The following is a 7,855-nucleotide window of genomic DNA, read 5'->3' as shown; positions in this document are numbered from 1 at the left end:
CAGAGAGAGCAGGTGGTGGAGTGAGAAAAGGATCAAATATTGGTGGTTAAGACTGAATAATGACATCACAACTGTTAATTTAAAATTAGTTATTCCTCTAAACCTGGCTTCAAATGCCCCACATTTTTCGCGACGCCCTCTTGCAGCGAGGACATTTTTTGTAGCCCTCTCTATCATCAAAGTTGCCCATCCCTGGACCCATGCCCTGGACTAGAGACAACTCTTCAGCTTTAGAACTACGGTGTCCTGTGAGGGACAGAAACAGCTAATTGCTGAATTCTCAAGGGCGGCACCTAGTGACTAATTTAGGTTACTGCCTTACATCTATATGTATTGTAATAACCTGCTCCCGGACCGGAATGAAGGAGGAAGGAGACGAGGGTCGACTTGCAATTCCGTGCATTTATTACAGTTCTCAGGTCTCTGTTACAGGCTTAGACCTACAGCCACAACACCAAGAGCAATTCCTAGCTCTCCCTCTCGTTAGCCGGCTTCTCGCATTCTGACCCAAAACACACACTTTCCCGCCGACAAAATGGCCGCCTCCCGCTCAACCAATCCCCAGCGAGCTAGCAACCCCACATGACTCCATGTCCCCTTCAGGTGCGTCACTCCTATTCACAGCGCGTTCAAGTGCTGTGGGACACACTCTACAACACCCCCAGCGAACTGAACCCAACACTCAGACAAACCCATGTTTACTGGCAACCCCACATCGCTACACAGCCCCCCCTTCTAAACAAACACTTGTCCCAAGTGGTACAGTAAACATGCACAACAACATCAACACTACAAGTCTTTTTTTTTTTTTTTTTTTACAACAACACATAGTCCTGGTGACTCACTGGAGCCCTTCTCCGCCTCTGCGGCCTCCTTGACCCTGTGGTCCCCCCTTGGAGGGCAGCAGGGAGGGGACTAAAGGGGCTAACACTCCATGTCCCGGGGGATTCCACCACAACGTCTCTCTGCGAGGGCACTGGGCGGACAGCGTCCGTGGTGGGAAGACAATCCCCCCGGTAAGGGGCCAGCCGGTCCCGGTGCAGTGCCACCACCCTCCCCCCGAGTGGCATTTGGACCCTGTACACCACCTCCCCCAACCTTTCCAACAGCTTACAGGGTCCTACCCAGTGACTGTCCAGCTTGGGGCACTGACCCTTCTTCCTCCTAGGGCTATAGACCCAGACCAGTTCCCCGGCCTGGAAATGCCTCCCCCTGGCCCTCACATCATAGTTCCTCTTTTGCCTCCTACCCGCCTTCTCCTGTTGATCCCGAGCAAAGTTGTGGGCGGACTCCAACCGATCCTGGAGTCTCCTGGCATACTCTCTCCCCGGTGGAACGGCAGGAGTATCCGGCGGCCGACCAAACGCCACCTCCGCTGGGGTCCGGAGCTCCCTCCCCAGCATGAGCAGCGCAGGCGTACAGGAGGTGGACTCCTGAACAGCGGACCTGTAAGCCATGAGGACAAGAGGCAGGTGGGTGTCCCAGTCACGCTGGTGCTCTGCTGTGAGGATGGCTAACTGCTTAGCCAGCGTCCGGTTGAACCTCTCTACGAGGCCATGACTTTGCTGTGGTTCGTGTTTTCCTCGTGCCCAACCGCTCACAGAGAGTTGCAAAGACACGCGACTCAAAATTCCTCCCCTGGTCGCTGTGGAGGGTCTCGGGCGCTCCGAACCTGCTGAACATTCCTTCCACCAGTGCATCCACCACCGTCCCCACCTCTTGATCCGGCAACGCGTACGCCTCGGGCCACTTCGTGAAATAGTCCATGGCTACCAGGACGTAGCGGTTCCCCTTGTCAGAGCACGGAAACGGCCCCATCACGTCCACGGCTACCCTCTCCATGGGCGCCCCCGCGGCGAGTTGCTGGAGCAGGGCGTGCGACTGCCCTGGTGGGCCCTTGTGGGCTGCGCACAGGTCGCAGGTCCCGTGGGAGCTTCTCATCACTGTCTCTCGGAGTGCTTTGGGCACCACCACCCGCCACCGACTTTCCCCGGTGGCCGGCTCCTTCCAGGCCCTCTGTAGCACTCCTTCCTGCGTCCGCAGACACTTAAATTCGTGCCACAGGTTCTTTGTGGCGGTGGCTGCCCCTGCCACCTCCTCCGGGGGTGGTCTCCGACCCTCCTCCACCCACTGCAGGACCGGCTGCAAAGCTGGGTCTTGCGCTTGCTGTGCTCTCCATTCAGCTGCTCCGATCACCCGCAGTTCTCTGCAGATCGGCCCCGCCTCTTCATGCATGGGGCACAACCCTGCCTCTCCCCGGCGCTCCTTCTCCCATGCATCTCTCCGGTCGCAGTATCGACACCCCTTTGAAGCGCAAGGACGTCTGGACAGGGCGTCAGCGTTCGTGTGGCGTGCCCTGGCCCGATGTACAATTGTGAAATTGTATGCTTGTAGCTTCTCCAGCCAGCGTGCTATCTGTCCCTCCGGCTCGCGAAAGGACAACAACCACTGGAGAGCGGAGTGATCAGTCCTGATGGTGAATGGCATGCCGCACAGCTGGTATCTGAAATGCTTGACAGCCGCTACCACGGCGAGAAGCTCCCTGCGCGTGACGCAGTAGTTACGCTCAGCTTTGTTAAATGTCTTACTGAAGTAGGCCACTACCCTCTCTCCATCCGGCCCCTCCTGAGCCAGTACGGCACCCATGCCCGTGTTGCTGGCGTCCGTGTCCAAGATGAACGGCAGGGCGGCATCTGGTGGTTTGAGGATGGGCGCCTCCGTCAACGCCTTCTTAAGGGCCCCGAATGCCTCCTGGCACTCCGCTCTCCAGACGAATGTTGCGCCCTTCTCCTTCAGGCGAAAGAGGGGCTCCGCGATGCTGGAGAACCCCCGCACGAACCTCCTGTAGTAGGAGGCGAGACCCACGAAGCTCTCCAGCTGTTTTTTGGTGGTGGGGGTGGGCCAGTCTCTCACCGCCTGGATCTTCTCCTCTTGAGTGCTGATGCCCTCGCCCCCGATCTTGTGCCCCAGAAACTCCACCTCCCTCCTCATAAAATGGCATTTGTCTGGGTGGAGTTTCAGGCCCGCCTCCCGTATCCTCTCCAGGACCCTCCTCAACGTCCCCAGAGCCGTATGGAAAGAACCCCCGTGTGTCAGGATGTCATCGAGGTAGACAACGCATTCCTGCTGAGGAATGCCAGCCAGCACCTTCTCCATGAGCCTCTCGAAAGTGGCTGGGGCGTTGCATAATCCAAAGCTGAGGACGCAGAACTGCCACAACCCCCTCCCCGTGCGGAAGTCAGTTTTTTGTTTGGCATCGGGGCTGAGGGGCACCTGCCAGTAGCCGCTGCGCAGATCCAGCGAGGAGAACCACTCCGAGCCAGCCACCGTGTCCAGCGACTCGTCGACGTGGGGCATCGGGTAGGAGTCCTTCTTGGTTACTTTGTTTACCTGCCTGTAATCCACGCAGAACCTCCGCTTGTTGCTCTTTTTCTTCTTCACCATCACAACCCCTGAGGCCCAGGGGCTGTCCGATGGTTCAATGATCCCCGCCTTTAGCATCTCTCCAATTGCCCTCTCTGACTCCTCCCGGTATGCCATGGGGACTCTGCGGGCCGGCATCCTGATGGACCGTGCGTCCCCAGTGTCTATCTGGTGTTGCACCAGGTGTGTGCGGCCTAGATCCTCATCCGAAAGGGCGAAACTGTCCTGAAACTCTATCAGCACTCGCCACAGCTCTTCTTGCTCCCCGGGCTCTAACCCGCTACGGTTTCGCTCCCACATCTCTCTTATCGCCGCCACCCTGTCCAACCCCCCGCCCGTCTTTGGCGCTACTAGCGAAGGGGGTCCCTGTGGCGTAAAGGAGGCTGCCGTTGCCGACAGGGGCTGGCTAGTGGCCGGGGAAAGGGGCTGATCGTCGGGGGAGGGGTTGAGAGGAAGTGAGCCTGGTGGCTCCGAGACATAGCCCTGCTGGATGCTAGGACTCGTGGGGGAGGAGCTATCACTGATGGCCGGGAAAGCTGCAGCGTCCCCGCATGTCTCCGTAGTTCTCACTGCAAGTGGGCCTGTGCTCGGGGCTTGTGGGCAGGGCATCAACTTGACTGTGGGGCCGCCAGGCAAACACAGGGTGTTTTCCCCTAGGTTCATTATGCAGCGAGTAAACTTAAGAAAGTCTAAACCCAGTATGCAGTGCTCCTGCACATCTGCTACCCATACCAGGAAACTCACTGACAGTCCCCCCACGTTTATCATGACCCTCGCCCTTCCCTTCATGGGAGCCAACTCACCGGTCACTGTTCGCAGTTGCTTCACTGTAGACTCCCACCGCACTCCCTCCGGAACGAGTTTAGGATTCAGTATCGTTGCAGTGGACCCGGTGTCCACCAGGGCCACACACTGCACCCCTGCCAGCCTGACAGGGACGTAGCATGACCCCAGAAGATTCCCAACCCTTGTCCACCCCACCACCATGTCCGATTCCGCGCCGTTCTCCGCTCCAGGGGAAAACGGAGTTTCACTCCCCCCGCCGTGCCAATGGGCTCCTTCTGCCGATGACAGGGCAGCGTGGGACATGACGCCGGGGGCCCGCTCCGTCCCTTCTACACGAGCCCCGCGCCGTTTCCCCGCCCCCTCGCACGCTTGCGGCACTCTCTCGCCAGATGTCCCGGTCGGTTACACTCCCAGCAGCGCCTCACCTCCAGTTGCGGTGGTGCTGCACCGGGCGGAGATTGCAGCGTCACAGCCCGTATCAGCTCAGTTATCTGTCCTGTCAGCTTGTTCGCCCATGCTGGCTCCTCCTGGGCCGGGTTGTATTCCACTGTAGCCCTCACGGTGGGGGTGTCCCCCCTCGCGCTGTCCTCCGCAGCCGCCGCCCCCACGATCTCTCTCTCTGATGCCAGCTCCAGCGCCTCCTGCAGCGTCCTTGGGCGTGCCAGCTCGGTCTGGGCGCGCAGCCAACCCGGGGTCAAAGCTCGAACAAACTGGTCCCTGGCGAGCTCACTCTGCACCTCTGGCAACATGTGAGTATATGCCCTTCTTGATAGAGTCTCAATGTCATTAGCCAAAACACGCAGCGGCTTGCCAGGCTGTCGGCGCCTGTTACACATTTCGGCGCGTTGTATGCTCGGCAGCTCACAATGCCCGAATCTCCTCTGCAGGGCCCCCACCAGCGCTCCATAGTTCCCTCTTTCCCCTGGGCTTAGCAGTAGCAAGCATGCTTGCGCGTCATCCACTAGGCACATAGCTAGTATTATCCCTTTCTCTTGCCTTGTCCAGCCCTCATCAGCCGATATCAGTTCGAATTGGGCATGAAACGCCTCCCAACTATATTTACCAGCGTACTTCTGCGTCTTGATGGGGACCCGTCCGCCTCGGCTGCTACTCCTCTCCGGCGCCAGCTGTACCGGATCCCCCCCGGCTTCTGCTGCTCCGTGCACGGGTCCCTGTCTGTTAGAGGGGCCCGGTTCGGCTTCGTTCTCCCTCCGCCTGAGGCTCTCCTCCACCCGTCTGTAGCTCCCCATCAAGCCCTCCTCCGCAGCATTCGTCCTCGCGAGCTCCCAGGCTTCAGCCTCGTCCCTCTCCACTCTCTCCAACTTAACCCTTGGGCGGGCTCCGCTCCGCTCCATTTTTTTTCCCCCCCGCTGTTACCGTGCTAGGCGAGCGGCCAAAGTTCTTAGTCACTTCTGGACACCAATGTAATAACCTGCTCCCGGACCGGAATGAAGGAGGAAGGAGACGAAGGTCGACTTGCAATTCCGTGCATTTATTACAGTTCTCAGGTCTCTGTTACAGGCTTAGACCTACAGCCACAACACCAAGAGCAATTCCTAGCTCTCCCTCTCGTTAGCCGGCTTCTCGCATTCTGACCCAAAACACACACTTTCCCGCCGACAAAATGGCCGCCTCCCACTCAACCAATCCCCAGCGAGCTAGCAACCCCACATGACTCCATGTCCCCTTCAGGTGCGTCACTCCTATTCACAGCGCGTTCAAGTGCTGTGGGACACACTCTACAACACCCCCAGCGAACTGAACCCAACACTCAGACAAACCCATGTTTACTGGCAACCCCACATCGCTACAGTATGTATTGTAACGGATCGGGTATTCGTTACAAGGAACCGGAGACTTGAAGTTGGTACAGGCTTTTATTCTTGGCTTCACAATATAGCTCCTAGCAGCTAGCTTCGCTGCTAGCTCTTCATGCAACCACTCCAACCCCCTCTCATGGTTAGACTGCCTTCCGCCCCGGCCGCTGGTCACATATATCCCCTTCCCCCTAGGAACACACCCACACATATCAGTTCCTAGCTACACACGGAAACCCCACAATACACGTCAAACCCCGAATCGCTACATTTCCCCCACTCAACTTTAATGTCGCTTCCACGCGACATGCGCAACCCACACACATATCCCCCTGTACCAAAACACACCCCACACAACATTTTTCCCATCACCACATCAAATTCTAATTCCCCAACAAACAGTCTTTTCTTTTCTTCCAACACCCCCGTCATAATGTCCAGTTTGCATCAGGTACTCCGTAATGTCTAGTTTTCCATTAGGTACCCCCATAATGTCTAGTTTCCCATTAGGCACTCCATAATGTCTAGTTTTTCATTATTTCCTTTCTTTTTCACACATTTAAATTCAACCCACATTTCCCATTCAACAATAACCCCCACATCTCAATTAAACACAAGCCCCCACATTTTCCTTAACTTTTCTTTTCCCAGCAACTTCTTAATTTTTCATTTAAACCCCATTTCCATCCCCCCTTTTACAGCTTCTGTCCCACCTGAAGCACGCTAGTCCCGCTCAACCCCCAGTGGGGTTAGTCCTCTGCAGTGTAACTCAGCACGGTCCCCCCTCTTACTCCACAGCCCTCACACTCCCTGCAGTATCGCCGCACGTCCTCCTTTTGTTTTCCCCAGTAGTAAACTCTACAGATGCGGCTTATTGTCTCTTCAGGCCCAAAGTGACTGGATCCAGGGTCCACGTGCACCGCCCTCAGTGCCAATTTCCGCAGGCAACTAGGTACAAGCCACTGGAACCCCGCGCTTCCGTGCCCCTTTCTCTTCAAAATCCCCTCCTCTAGACGCAGGTCCGAAAACATGTTCCACAGTCCCTTCGTGGCACCGGAACACTTGTGGATCTCCTCCACAGGGGGCCGGCGTCCGTTCGCCACCCACGCGAGCACCGGACCGATGTCAGCGTCCTCCGCCTGCTTGCGTTTCCACTCATACACGTCGACATCCCAGATGACCCTGTCGTCGTCGTCCAGCTCTTGCACTCGCTCGTCCTCCCGTCCCGCTCCCCCAGGGGGCGGCGTGTTGAGGACAGCAGGGCGAACACCATCGGCGTCGATCTCCACCTCAGCTTTCTGCAGTGCAGCCATGGGGGGTGTGTAGCGGCTTGGTTGGGCCGTCTCCTCCGGCGTTGACCCCTCTCGCTCATCCGGGGACACGAGCGCCGCTCCCCCGACTGTAACAGCATTGCAGGTGATGTCTCTCCCTTCCTTCTGGCTGTTCAACACAATCCCCATTATCCTGATTGTCTCGTCACTGATGGTGATCTCCGCCACTACTGGCTGGTATGCAGAGCAGCTAGCCTGGGCCGGCTCAACCGTCACTCTCCTGCCCAGAACAATCGGCTCTGTACTGCCCCGTTGCTCCGCTGCTTGTAGCTCAGGCTGCTCCACTGCTCCGCTACTCCGCTGCTCCTCTGCCGGTTGCTCCGGCTGCTCCCCCGGCTGTGTGTCTCTTCCAGCGCCCACACCCTTAGTGCAGTCTCTGGCTAAATGTTCAGGCGACTGGCAAGTCCAACAAAGCCTCACCTGTCCGCCGCCTGCACGTCTCTCCTCTCTCGCTGTCTTCCAGTCCCCGACAGCTTCTCGACACTCTCTAGCTAGATG

The sequence above is a fragment of the Poromitra crassiceps genome (genome assembly GCF_964638095.1).
Source record: "Poromitra crassiceps genome assembly, chromosome: 1".
NCBI classification, from domain to species: domain Eukaryota; kingdom Metazoa; phylum Chordata; class Actinopteri; order Beryciformes; family Melamphaidae; genus Poromitra; species Poromitra crassiceps.
The sequence above is the reverse complement of the archived record's forward strand: the minus strand, read 5'-3'. Positions refer to the sequence as shown.